The sequence below is a fragment of the Giraffa tippelskirchi genome, chromosome 2 (genome assembly GCF_054371585.1).
Source record: "Giraffa tippelskirchi isolate mGirTip1 chromosome 2, T2T-mGirTip1v1.2.pri, whole genome shotgun sequence".
NCBI classification, from domain to species: Eukaryota; Metazoa; Chordata; class Mammalia; order Artiodactyla; family Giraffidae; genus Giraffa; species Giraffa tippelskirchi.
Window position 1 is genome coordinate 166,488,412 of NC_137276.1, and position 12,249 is coordinate 166,500,660.

Genomic DNA, 12,249 nt, shown 5'->3' on the forward strand with positions numbered 1-12,249 from the left:
AATCCATGAAATCCATCAAAATGCCACTAGAACTAATAATATGTTTAGCAAGATTCCAAGATGTAAGACCAATATTTAAAAATAAATTGTATTTGTATACACTAGCAATGAGGGTTGTGAACAAAAGTTTAAAAGCATCATTATTTATATTAGCTTGGAAAAATATGAAATATGAAGGCTAAATCTGATTAAAAGATATATAAGACCCATGTGGTGTAAACTACAATATATTCTGAAAGAAACCAAAGAAGACTTAAGTAATAGGAGAGATATACTGTGTCATGATCAGAAGACTCAAAATGCTTAAGACATCAATTTTCTCCAGATTGATCAGCAGATTCGATGCAACCCCAATCAAGTTTCCGGAAGGTTTTATTGTAGATATTGACAAACCAATTCAATGTGAAGAAATTAAAAAATCCAAAACAACTAAGAAAAAGAGGGGAAAAATTGGAGGACTTACACTATCCAATTTCAAGACATTATAAAGTTACAGTAATTAAGACAATGTAGCACTGGTGTAAAGACAGACAAATAGATCAATGGAATGGAGTACAGAAACAGACCCACACATGTACTGTCTATTGCTTTGCAACAAAGATCAAAGGGAATTCAGTGCAAAAATTGGTGCTTGAAAAACTGAAAATATGTTAGTTTTCTATGACTGCTATAACCAATTGCCACAAACTTAGTGGCTTAAAACAACACAAATTCTATTATCTTACAGTTTTGGAAGTCAAAAGTCTAATATGGGTCTCACTGTGTTAAAATCAAGGTGTTAGTGGGATTGTGTTCTTCCTGGAGGCTCTGGGAAAGAATCTGCCTCCTTGCTTTTTTCAGCTTCCACAAGCCAACTATATTTTTGGCTTTTGTCCTCCTTCTTCATCTTCAAATCCACCTGTGGGCCTTTCACATTGCCATCTCTCTGGTTGTCTCTTTAGCCTCGCCCTCGCACTTTTAAGGGCCCTTGTGATTATACTGGGCCCACTCAGAATAATCTAAGATAATCTCCCTACTTTAAGGTCATCTGATTAGCAACCATAATTCCATCTGAAACCTTAATTCCCATGTAATTTGCTATGTAATCAACCTAACATAATCACAGGTTCTGAGCTGGAGAGGTAGACATCACTGGGGGAAGTGCTTTATTCTATCAAAATATCCATATACAAAAAAAAAAAAGATAACTTGGATCAATATTTCAAAGTATACACAAAAATTAACTCAAGATGGATCACAGACATTAAAGTGTACCTAAAACTATAAAATTTCTAGGAGACATTGAAGAAAATCTTTGTGATTTTGGCAGTCAAAGATTTCTTAGCTATGACGCCAAAAGCATAATCCTTAAGAGGAAAAAAATGATAAACTTGACATCATCAAAATTAAGAGGTTCTACTCTTCAAGAAACATTGTTAAGAAAATGAAAAGACAAGCCATCGGGAGAAAATATTTGAGAGTCACATATCTGATGAAGGGCTGTATCCAGATATGTGAAGAATTCTCAAACTGTCAAAACAAGAAAATAAGCAACCCAATTCTGAAAAAATGGGCAGATTTGAATAAACACTCACCTTAGCAGATATATGGATGGCAAATAAACACTTGAGAAGATATTCCACATCATTAGTCATTAGGGAAATTAAAATCACAATGAGACACTACAATCAATGAGAATATCTAAAATAAAAAGTTGTTCATATCAAGTGAGGCTAAAGATATGAACTAACTGGAACTCCCCTTCACTTCTGGTGGGACTGTTAAACGGTACAACCATTCTAGAGAACAGTTTGGCAGTTCCTTAAATAAACATGCCCCTGTGATATGACCCAGTTATTCATAGTATTTACACAAGAGAAATAAAAGCATACATCTATGCAAAGACTTATACACAAATGTTCATAGTGCTTTATATCTATAATAGCCAAAAACAGAATGCAATCCTAAAATTCATTGTGATGAGATAAATGAATTAAAGTATGTTTATAATATATAATACTACTCAGTGATAAAAAAAGAATTGGTTTATTCAATAATGCATGGATAAAATAAAAAATAAATATAAAGCATGGATAAAATAATTATGCTGAATAATGTCAAACCGAAAAGAGCCTATACTAAATATTTTATCTACATAAAATTATAGGAAATGCAAAGAAATCTATACTTGTAGAAAAGTGGATCTGTGGTTGTCTGGAGTTGACCAGAGCACAAGACTTAAGAGAGCAGGAGCAAGAGGGTAGGATTATGAAGAGGAACAGGAAGCTTTTGGAGTTGATGGATATGTTCTTGATTGCGCTGCTAGTTTCATGGATCTACGCTTCTGTCAAAACTGGTCAAATTTTGTGCTTTAAGTATATACAGTTATCAAAGGTCAATTATACCTTAATAAAGCTATTTAAAAAAAAAGGAAAGGGTAATGCTATAACAATTATATACAAGGATATAGTAGCTGTCTTGAGGGGTTTGTGTGGGATTTTTAGGTGATGGAAAACCAGTTGAGTTATTTCAAATCCTAAAAGATGATGCTGTGAAAGTGCTCCACTCAATATGCCAGCAAATATGGAAAACTCAGCAGTGGCCACAGGAAAAGGTCAATTTTCCTTCCAATCCCAAAGAAAGGCAATGCCAAAGAATGTTCAAACTACCGCACAATTGCACTCACCTTACACGCTAGCAAAGTAATGCTCAAAATTCTCCAAGCCAGGCTTCAACAGTATGTGAACTGTGAACTTCCAGATGTTCAAGCTGGATTTAGAAAGGCAGAGGAACCGGAGATCAAATTGCCAATATTCGTTGGAGCATCAAAAAAGCAAGAGAGTTCCAGAAAAACATCTACTTCTGCTTTATTGATTACACCAAAGCCTTTGACTGTGTAGATCACAACAAACTATGCAAAATTCTTAAAGAGATGGAATACCAGACCACCTGACCTGCCTCCTGAGAACTCAAGAAACAACAGCTAGAACTGGACATGGAACAACAGACTGGTTCCAAATTAGGAAAGGAGTTCATCAAGGCTGTATATTGTCACCCCGCTTATTTAACTTATATGAAGGATACATCATGTGAAATGCCATGCTGGATGAAGCACAAGCTGGAATCAAGATTGCCGGGAGAAATATCAATAACCTCAGATATGCAGATGACACCACCCTTATGGGAGAAAGTGAAGAACAAGCCTCTTGATGAAGGTGAAAGAGGAGAGTGAAAAAGTGGCTTAAAACTCAACATTCAGAAAACTAAGATCATGGCATCAATCCCTTCACTTCATGCCAAATAGATGGGGAAATAATGGAAACAGTGAGAGACTTTATTTTGGGGGGCTCCAAAATCACTGCAGATGGTGACTGCAGCCATGAAATTAAAAGATGCTTGCTCCTTGGAAGAAAAGCTATAACCAACCTAGACAGCATATTAAAAAGCAGAGACATTACTTTGCCAATAAAGGTCCGTTTAGTCAAACCTATGGTTTTTCCAGTAATCATGTATGGATGTGAGAGTTGCACCATAAAGAAAGTTGAGCACTGAAGAATTGATGCTTTTGAACTGTGGTGTTGGAGAAGACTCTGGAGAGTCCCTTGGACAGCAAGGAGATCTAACAAGTCCATCCTAAGGGAAATCAGTCCTGCATATTCATTGAAAGGACTGATGCTGAAGCTGAAACTCCAATACTCTGGCCACCTGATGAGAAGAGCTGACTCATTGGAAAAGACCCTGATGCTGGGAAAGATTGAAGGTGGGAAGGAAGGGGATGATAGAGGATGAGATGGTTGGATGGCATCACCTACTCAATGGACATGAGTTTGAGTAAGCTCTGGGAGTGGGTGATGGACAGGGAAGCCTGGCATGCTGCAGTCCATGGGGTTGCAAAGAGTCAGACATGACTGAGCGACTGAACTGAACTGATAAAATATACATATTTAACTTTTCATAATGTTGATTCTTTACAATAAAGAAAGAGAGAGAATCATGACCTGGGGGAAATTTTTTCATACAGTGCCTAAGAATTCAGGGTGGAGGAAGGAGAAGAGATGTGCAGATCCAAGTATTTAGAAAAAACTCTCAAATAACTTGACAGACAACCTCTTCTCTTCACCCCACTTTGAAGATTTAAGGAGGAAGGGGACAGAATGATACAGAAGAACAGCTGCTGTTGCTGCTGCTGCTGCTGCTGCTAAGTCGCTTCAGTCGTGCCCGACTCTGTGCGACCCCAAAGACGGCAGCCCACCAGGCTCCGCCGTCCCTGGGATTCTCCAGGCAAGAACACTGGAGTGGGTTGCCATTTCCTTCTCCAATGCATGAAAGTGAAAAGTGAAAGTGAAGTCGCTCAGTCGTGTCTGACTCTTCGCGACTCCATGGACTGCAGCCTACCAGGCTCCTCTGTCCATGGGATTTTCCAGGCAAGAGTACTGGAGTGGGGTGCCAGTGCCTTCTCTGAAGAACAGATGGAAGAATGGTGAAGTAGTGTAATGTGCCCAGAAGACTCCAGAGTATTACTGACCTGGGTTCTTAAAGTCTTTAATCAATAGAAATTGATAACAGGCCAGCTGAGGAATTCAGGCAAGGCTTTTATTGGGACTCTTCTACAGCACAAGGGAGCAAAAACAAGCAACAGGTGCCCTCACTTGTTCTCTGAGGGAATGGCGAGCTGGTTATGGGGTGAGGGTAGGGGTAGTTCAGTGGGTTTGGCGGGAGGGGTGGCTTGGGTGGTCCGCCCACCCCTTGGTGATACTGTATGCAGGCATCATGTGCAGTTCCCTGTCCCTGACACCTCAGAAGTGGAAGTTGGGTTTTGGCCTTTCTGTGTATTATTGTTCATAATTTGTCCCAAGTGTGCATGTATGCTGCATTGGAGAAGGAAATGGCAACCCACTCCAATGTTCTTGCCTGGAGAATCCCAAGGATGGGGGAGCCTGGTGGGCTGCCATCTATGGGGTCGCACAGAGTCGGACATGACAGACGTGACTTAGCAGCAGCAGCAGCGCATGTATGCAGTTAATTTTAGTCCCTTATAGTTTCTGTGTATTTTATCGCTCAAGGAGACATTTGTCCAGGTGCAGGCACTGCAGCAAAGGATCCCAAGCCCCAGGAACCAGCCTGTCTCAAGAGAGGTTCAGAGTTCATAGAAATAATTGGGGAGGGAGGCAGTAAGCACCTCCAGGAGGGTGTGGCTGTGGGAAGAAAACAGAAATCTGTGAAAGTCAACGAGGAGGAAATGCAGCAGCATGTGTTGATGGTTTATATGTGAAGTGGAGCAGGTGTGGGCAGGAAAGAGAGACAGGTGGTGAGCTGAAGTTGGGTGGTGAGCTGAAGTTCAAGACTCAGCTGGACACTAGATAACAGAGAATGGTGGCATCACTCACTGAAGAAAAAATCTAGAGGAGAAACCAATCCAGGGAAAGATGGAAAAGTGAATTAGTAGGATATTACTTCATCTAACCCTTCATTTCGTCACTGAGAAAATTAGAAAGTAAAATGACTTGTCCAAAGTCACACAGCAGACCCTATAAATCATGCCTTCTGGGCCAGTTTTCCATGCTGCTTCCCTGTAACACATTTCCTCCCACCTGGGGATCTGAAGTGATGATGGGCGTCTGGGTGATCATGTCCAACCAGCAATTAGAACTGTCAGCACAGAGCCTGGGAGGGCTGGGAGCTGGAAATATTGATTAAGGAGCTAGGAGCAGGAGCAGATGAGATAAAAGGTTTTCTATCTATTTCCATTAACTTTCCTCTTTAGACGTATCATCAACTTGTATGTCCTGTTTTCCACTCAAATCAAATTTGCCTTAGGACCTGCACCTCTTCCTAACTTTCCTGACGTAGTTATTCCGTTCCCAGAGACTAGAAGCTGGGACACTTTCTTGTCTCCTCCACCTCTCCTGCTTCCAGATCCATGCTGTCATTTAGCCACAGTTTTCCTTTGAAATGTCATCAGTTGCCCCCTTTTCCCTCCAATGCCATCCTAGCCCAGTCTGCAGCTCTGTAACCTTGATTTTCCACAACAGCTTGTCAACTGGCATCCCCAGGCAAGGTGGGAGGAAGTAAAGCCAATGCCTGAAAGAAAAGATAAGCCAGAGAGGCAGAAAAGTCACAGGAACAGTCTGGCTGTGGAGACAGGAAACAAGAGGGTGTCAGGAGGTAGACAGGAGGTCAAAAATGGCAGATGCCTCAGATGAGTGAGGGACAACCAAGACTGGAACACAGAGACAGGATTTGGGTAAGTGGTAGATTTCAATGCACTTTTGAGAGAGAAAGAGGAGGCTAGAACTCGATTGCAGGAGAAAGTATGTGATGAGGGAGCAAAGTGAAGAGTAGAACCCAACTGTAGACAGGAAGGAAGCCAGCGTGTGGAGAGAAAATGGGAGAAGCAGAGCCGAATCATCTGTTCATGCAGTTTGGACAGTGACAAAAAGAAAATAAGACCGCAGTTAGACAGCTTGGTCAAGTGTCCAAACATTCATTTCATTTTGCTTTTCAAAACAGGGCAAGCTGTGCAGAGTTGAAGGACACAGCTAAGAAAAGAAAGTGAAAGTGTTGGTCACTCAGTCTTGTCCGACTCTTGCAACTCCGTGGGCTCCTCTGTCCATGGGATTCTCCAGGCAAGAATACTGGAGTGGGTTGCCATTTCCTTCTCCAAGGGATCTTCCCAACCCAGGGATTGAACCCGGGTCTCCTGCATTGTGATCAAATTCTTTACCATCTGAGCCACCTGGGAAGCCCACAGAGAAAGAAGAGAGGGATCAAAAATTCTGAGGCTGGAAAACTATGAGCAGCATCACAGAAACTGTAAGGGTGGACAGCCTTCTCTCTTATAGGGATCAGCCAACTCCAAGAGAGTTGGTCTGCATAGAGGAAGCTGGTGGGAGATATTTGGGCCTCAAATCTTGATTGCCAGCCCTCTGTCCATACTGCACAGGAAATTTCTAACACAAAGCTGTTTCCTTTGTCACACCATTTTCTGTTTAGAATGAACATAGGAAGTAATCTGTCCTGTTCTTTTAACAATTCCAAGGGAACGCCAGAACACCCCCCCATCCTCGCCTTGCTTGATATACAGTTGTAACAGAACCAAAGTTCATCCTGACCTCTACTCTTAATCTTTCCTGCTGCAGCTGAAACTCATTCCCTCTCATCCTGTCTTTGGGGAAAGCATATGGTGGCCAAAAAGCCTGCTTGCGTGAGCAAAGCTGCAACAGGTAAGGTGGTACAGATTTCCTCCAGGCCCTAAGGAAGTTGCCCTCATAGACACTACATGCATATTCCTGTCAGCCTTGCCTCTCCTGCATAAAGCGGAAAACTCAAAAAGACAAAAGCACATTCAAATACCCCTCAGGTTCCACTGACATTTTAAGAGAAAGACCCCTTTAGACAGTTCAGAGATTCAAGTCCAAAGGAAGCCAGAAGAAATTCCAGAGCTAATAAACCAAAGTATATCTGAAGCCACCCAAGAAGAGTTACATGGTGCTTAAGAAGTGACCAGACACATAACCCAGTCATCCCAGGAGCCTCTCTGTGTCACTAAGTGGACTCGGGAGAGTCAAGTCTCCTCTCTGATGCCATCTCAGAGGCTAGGAGGACCTGCTAAGCATTCCTGGGGATATGTCTCGCAGCAAGTGACAAGAAAGGAATCAAGATGAAAAAAAGTGAGAAAGATTAGGATGGAAATGGGATAAAGACAAAGGTGGAAGAAAGATGATGGCAAGAAGACAACAAGATAGGAGAGAGAGTGCAAGAGGTGAGAAGAGATATAGAGAAAGGGAGATAACATTTTTCCTGCTGTTCACTTAGAGTAAGGTTTTGTAAATAAAGTTTTATTGGAACGCAGTCTTGCCATTCTTTTACTTAGTGTCTATGTCTGCTTTTGTGGTATAAGAGCAGAACTAAGTCGTTGTGATAGAGACCTATGGCCCACAAAGTCAAAAATATTTACTATCTGGCTTTTACAAGAAAAATATTTGCTGACTTCTAACTTAGAGTAATAATCTCATAACTTCCTCTAACACTAGTAAACTTTTCCTGATTCTTCAATTATTCTTGATGCTTAAAGTTATCTTCAGAAACTATCATCCTGAAAGAAACCAAGGCTAGAGCCAAGCAATGGGAAAATTATTTAGAACTGTAACTTAGAGAGTGACCGAAGCAAGACTGTACCAAGATACAAAAGAAATCTCAAAGCTGAAGAACAAATCTTTCAAAAAGATGGTTATACATGGAAAAATGTGTGTATGTTTATATGTGTGTGTGTGAAATACAAACTTAGCATTGTTAAATGCTAATCAAAAATTATTATAGAAATACATATTTCTGATAAGCATTATGTTTCTGTATATAAATTTTTCCTGATTAATATTTTAGCAATGATAAAATCACATTTTGTATATTACTAAAATCACAATTGTTTCATGGTGAAAAGGTTGATACAGTTTGGTGCTTAAGGGAATTAAAGGAATTGATCAATATAATATACGAATAACAATATAAAATTGAAGTATGGATAACAGGGGAATTTAGGGAAAGAAAATGGTTTAAATATTTTCATTATCTTCTTCTGATATTAACATGAGGGTACAAATTTGAAAGTGATATTTTTCAATATCTCTAGCCAAGGCACTTGATAACATGAGTCTAGAGAGGAAAAAGGCTGGGAGTAAAGGGTGAATTCTATTCCCATGAAACCTGAAACATTTACACTCTTCTGGAGATTCTGCAAACAAATGAAAGAGTCAGGCAAAAGTAACACGTCTCCTGCATTTTGGCTCATATTTTTCCAATCTTATCTTCTTCAGCTTACTCCTCCCCAAACTCCATAAAACCAACCCACTCCATTTTGTTCCTTGCGTGTGCAGACATACACACACACTTACACACACACACATACACACACACACATACACACACACACATGATTCCAGGCACAAGGTTCTATTCTTCATCCTCTCAATTATCCAGCAACCCCTGCCCTGTCCCCATTTCCAGGTTCCTGTTCAAAGACACAAACACTGCTGATGACCTACCCAAAATCCATTCTCCCTACTAAGACAGTTGCAATATTATCCAGGAGGGCAGTGTGTCCAGCTAAAATGTTCAGCATCCCCAACCCCTTTGCAGCTAGGGGTGGCCATGAAACCCATTTCTTGTCTTGAGACACAACTCAGAGAAAATCTGCCGGGGAGTTGAGGAAAGTGTTTGCCCTCATCACACAGGCCCTCTTTTCTCTCTCACGTGCCTTTCTCCTTTGTCCATTTTCCTTTCCTTCCTTCTTTTTCCTGCCTGGCCCACATACAGGAGGCTTGAGATAGAACAGCCATCTTGGGAGCATGCGACAGCAAAGCCCCAGGGTAAGGATAGGAAGGTTAAAGATGGGAAGGCTAAGGAGAAAGGAGCTTGAGACCCTGATGACACCTTGGAGCTGCTGCATCTGCTTTGGACTTCTTGTTAAGTGAGAATAACATGCTGTTATTTATTAATAGGTGAGGTCCTATAGGCAGGCTTCCCAGGTGGTGCTAGTAGTAAAGAATCCGCCTGCCAGTGCAGGAGACGCAAGAGAGGCTGGTTTGATCCCTGAAGTAGGAAATGGCACCCCACTCCAGTATACTTCAACAGAAGAGCCTGGTGGGCTACAGTGCATGAAGGTGCAGAGTCAGACACAACTAAGCGACCAAGTAATAACAATGAGCAGGTTTAGGTAATGAGTCTTCATGCATGGTAGTAGCTTCAGTTGTGTCCGACTCTATGGACCGTAGCCCACCAGGCTCCTCTGTCCATGGGATTCTCCAGGCAAGAAAACTGGAGTGGGTTGCCATGCCCTCTTCCAGGGAATCTTCCCATCCCAGGAATTGAACCCCCATCTCTTATGCCTCCTGTGTTAGCAGGCATGTTTTTTACTACTAGCGCTACCTGGGAAGCCCAGGTAATGAGTAGCCCAATGCAAGTAATACCCTCCTTTCTACCTGGAGAGTAGCCAATTTTTGAAGACCTATACTTCCTTCAAAACCCACCTTAAATCCCAACTCCTTGAGAAGGCATTTCATAGCATCTCAAGATTAATCTCCTTCTCTCCCTAATATGGTGATGTGGGGCACAATTAAAATCATTGAAGTTGCATGCATATATCAAGCGTGCTTCACATGATAAATAATTACAAGTGTTTATTCACACATACCATCCCACACCCACACTGAGAGCTGCTAAGGGCAAGGATCTTCTCTACTCATTTTGAATGCCCTGCGGCACCCAGCACCTTGCCCAGAGCAGTCACTCAGTGAAGGATTGTTGACTTACTCTGATTGGAGAACTGCTCTCCCTTCCCACGTGTATATTACGGATCATGTTAAAACACCTGGCCTCTGTGTATATAGGGTGGAAAAGTTACCAAATGGAAAATTGAATTTAGAAATCCTAGTCACGTTTTGACCATATTTGACAGTTTTAAAACTGTATGGACTGTTGCTGACTAACGGCCCAGAAGTATAGACTAAAGTCAGAAAAGGAACAAAAATGAGATGGTATTTAAAACCCAAGACTGGGCCTATATACCATCAAAATACTATGCTGATTTTAACAAACTCAAACTCAGAGTAGTGTCTGTTGAAGGTAGACCCCTATCTATAGCACTTAATCCAGCTTTTATATTTCTACTGCTTATTTATTTCCTTTGTTTGTCAAAAAAATTTATGTACCTGCTGAATGTATAGGCTTCCCTGGTAGCTCAACTGGTAAAGAATCCGCCTGCAATGAGGGAGACCTGAGTTCTGTCTCTGGATTGGGAATTTTCCCTGGAGGAGTAAATGGCTACCCACTCCAGTATTCTGACCTGGAGAATTCCATGGACTGTATAGTCCCTGGGGTTGCAAAGAGTCAGACACAGCTGAGTGACTTTCACTCACTATATGTATAGCCTAGCATGATCAATCATTCCAGTTTGCCTGTGACTGAGGGGCTTTTAAGATGCAGAACGTTTAGTGTTAAAACCAGAGAGCCCCAGGCAAATCAAGATGATTGGTTACCCAAGAAACTCTGTGCTTAATACTGGATATAAAGCAGTAAAAAAGATAAATGTGGCTGCTACTCATATGGAGCCCTACAATATAGTTGGCTTTTGGGGGGCTCCTAGTAATTACAAGTAGATTTGCATCTTTTAACTGTCTTTTCAAGTCTTTCAAGTTAGATTTTATTACACAGGAATCAAGTCCTTCCAACACTTCCAGGTGCTAACACCACAAATCTCTCCGCACAGCTGGCTGTCCATGTGGAGGGAAGATGGAGGACTTTGGAATAGGAGAGTAAGCAGAAGTTCAGTTCATGAATGTGGTCATTGTTCTGCCGGCTGTGAGTTCCAACCGGCTTTAATCACAGCCTGAGCCAGTTGTCTGTTGTTCTTGGATCAGCAGGCAGACTCTATCTTCAGGTTCTCAGCCATCTTCATGACACAGATTTTGACCTATTGGGTGGAACAGTACCATCTTTGGAAAGGGCCAGGAGATGTCAACCTTCCCTGGGGGCTGCTGCTGCTCAGTCACTTCAGTCGTATCTGACTCTGTGCGACCCCATAGACAGCAGCCCACCAGGCTCCCCTGTCCCTGGGATTCTCCAGGCAAGAACACTGGAGTGGGTTGCCATTTCCTTCTCCAATGCATGAAAGTGAAAAGTGAAAGTGAAGTTTCTCAGTCATGTCTGACTCTTCGCAACCCCATGGACTGCAGCCTACCAGGCTCCTCCATCCATGGGATTTTCCAGGCAAGAGTACTGGAGTGGGGTGCCATTGCCTTCTCCAACCCTGGGGGAGCATGGAGGTAATCTGACTGTGGTATTGCTGATGTAGCCATCGCAGCTAGTAGGGATGTGACTTTTTCTCAGTCAATGTTCCATATGCATTCCTCCTATGGCTGGATACCAGATTAAAGAGAAAAACTCTCTCACTCTTGGGTCAAAGGCATATGATGGATTATTTTCTCTCTCAGAATGTCAACTCTTCTCCCAGGCAGATACAGCGGGCCCTCTATATCCACAGGAAATTCGAGGACAATGTCTATTTTTTAATTTTTAAGGAAATTTTTTTAAAAAGAGTTTACATGACACAAAAGGAGGCATAGTGGAGTATCTCACAAACACCCCTATAACAAGGAGTGTCATTATTTTAGGTAAAAGGAATTGTTTTTCTAAAAAGCTTCCGTCACATTGCAAGGAAATAGTGCTTTATAAGCAGCTCCTCTTTATTGGCAGTTTTTGCATCCACGAATTCAA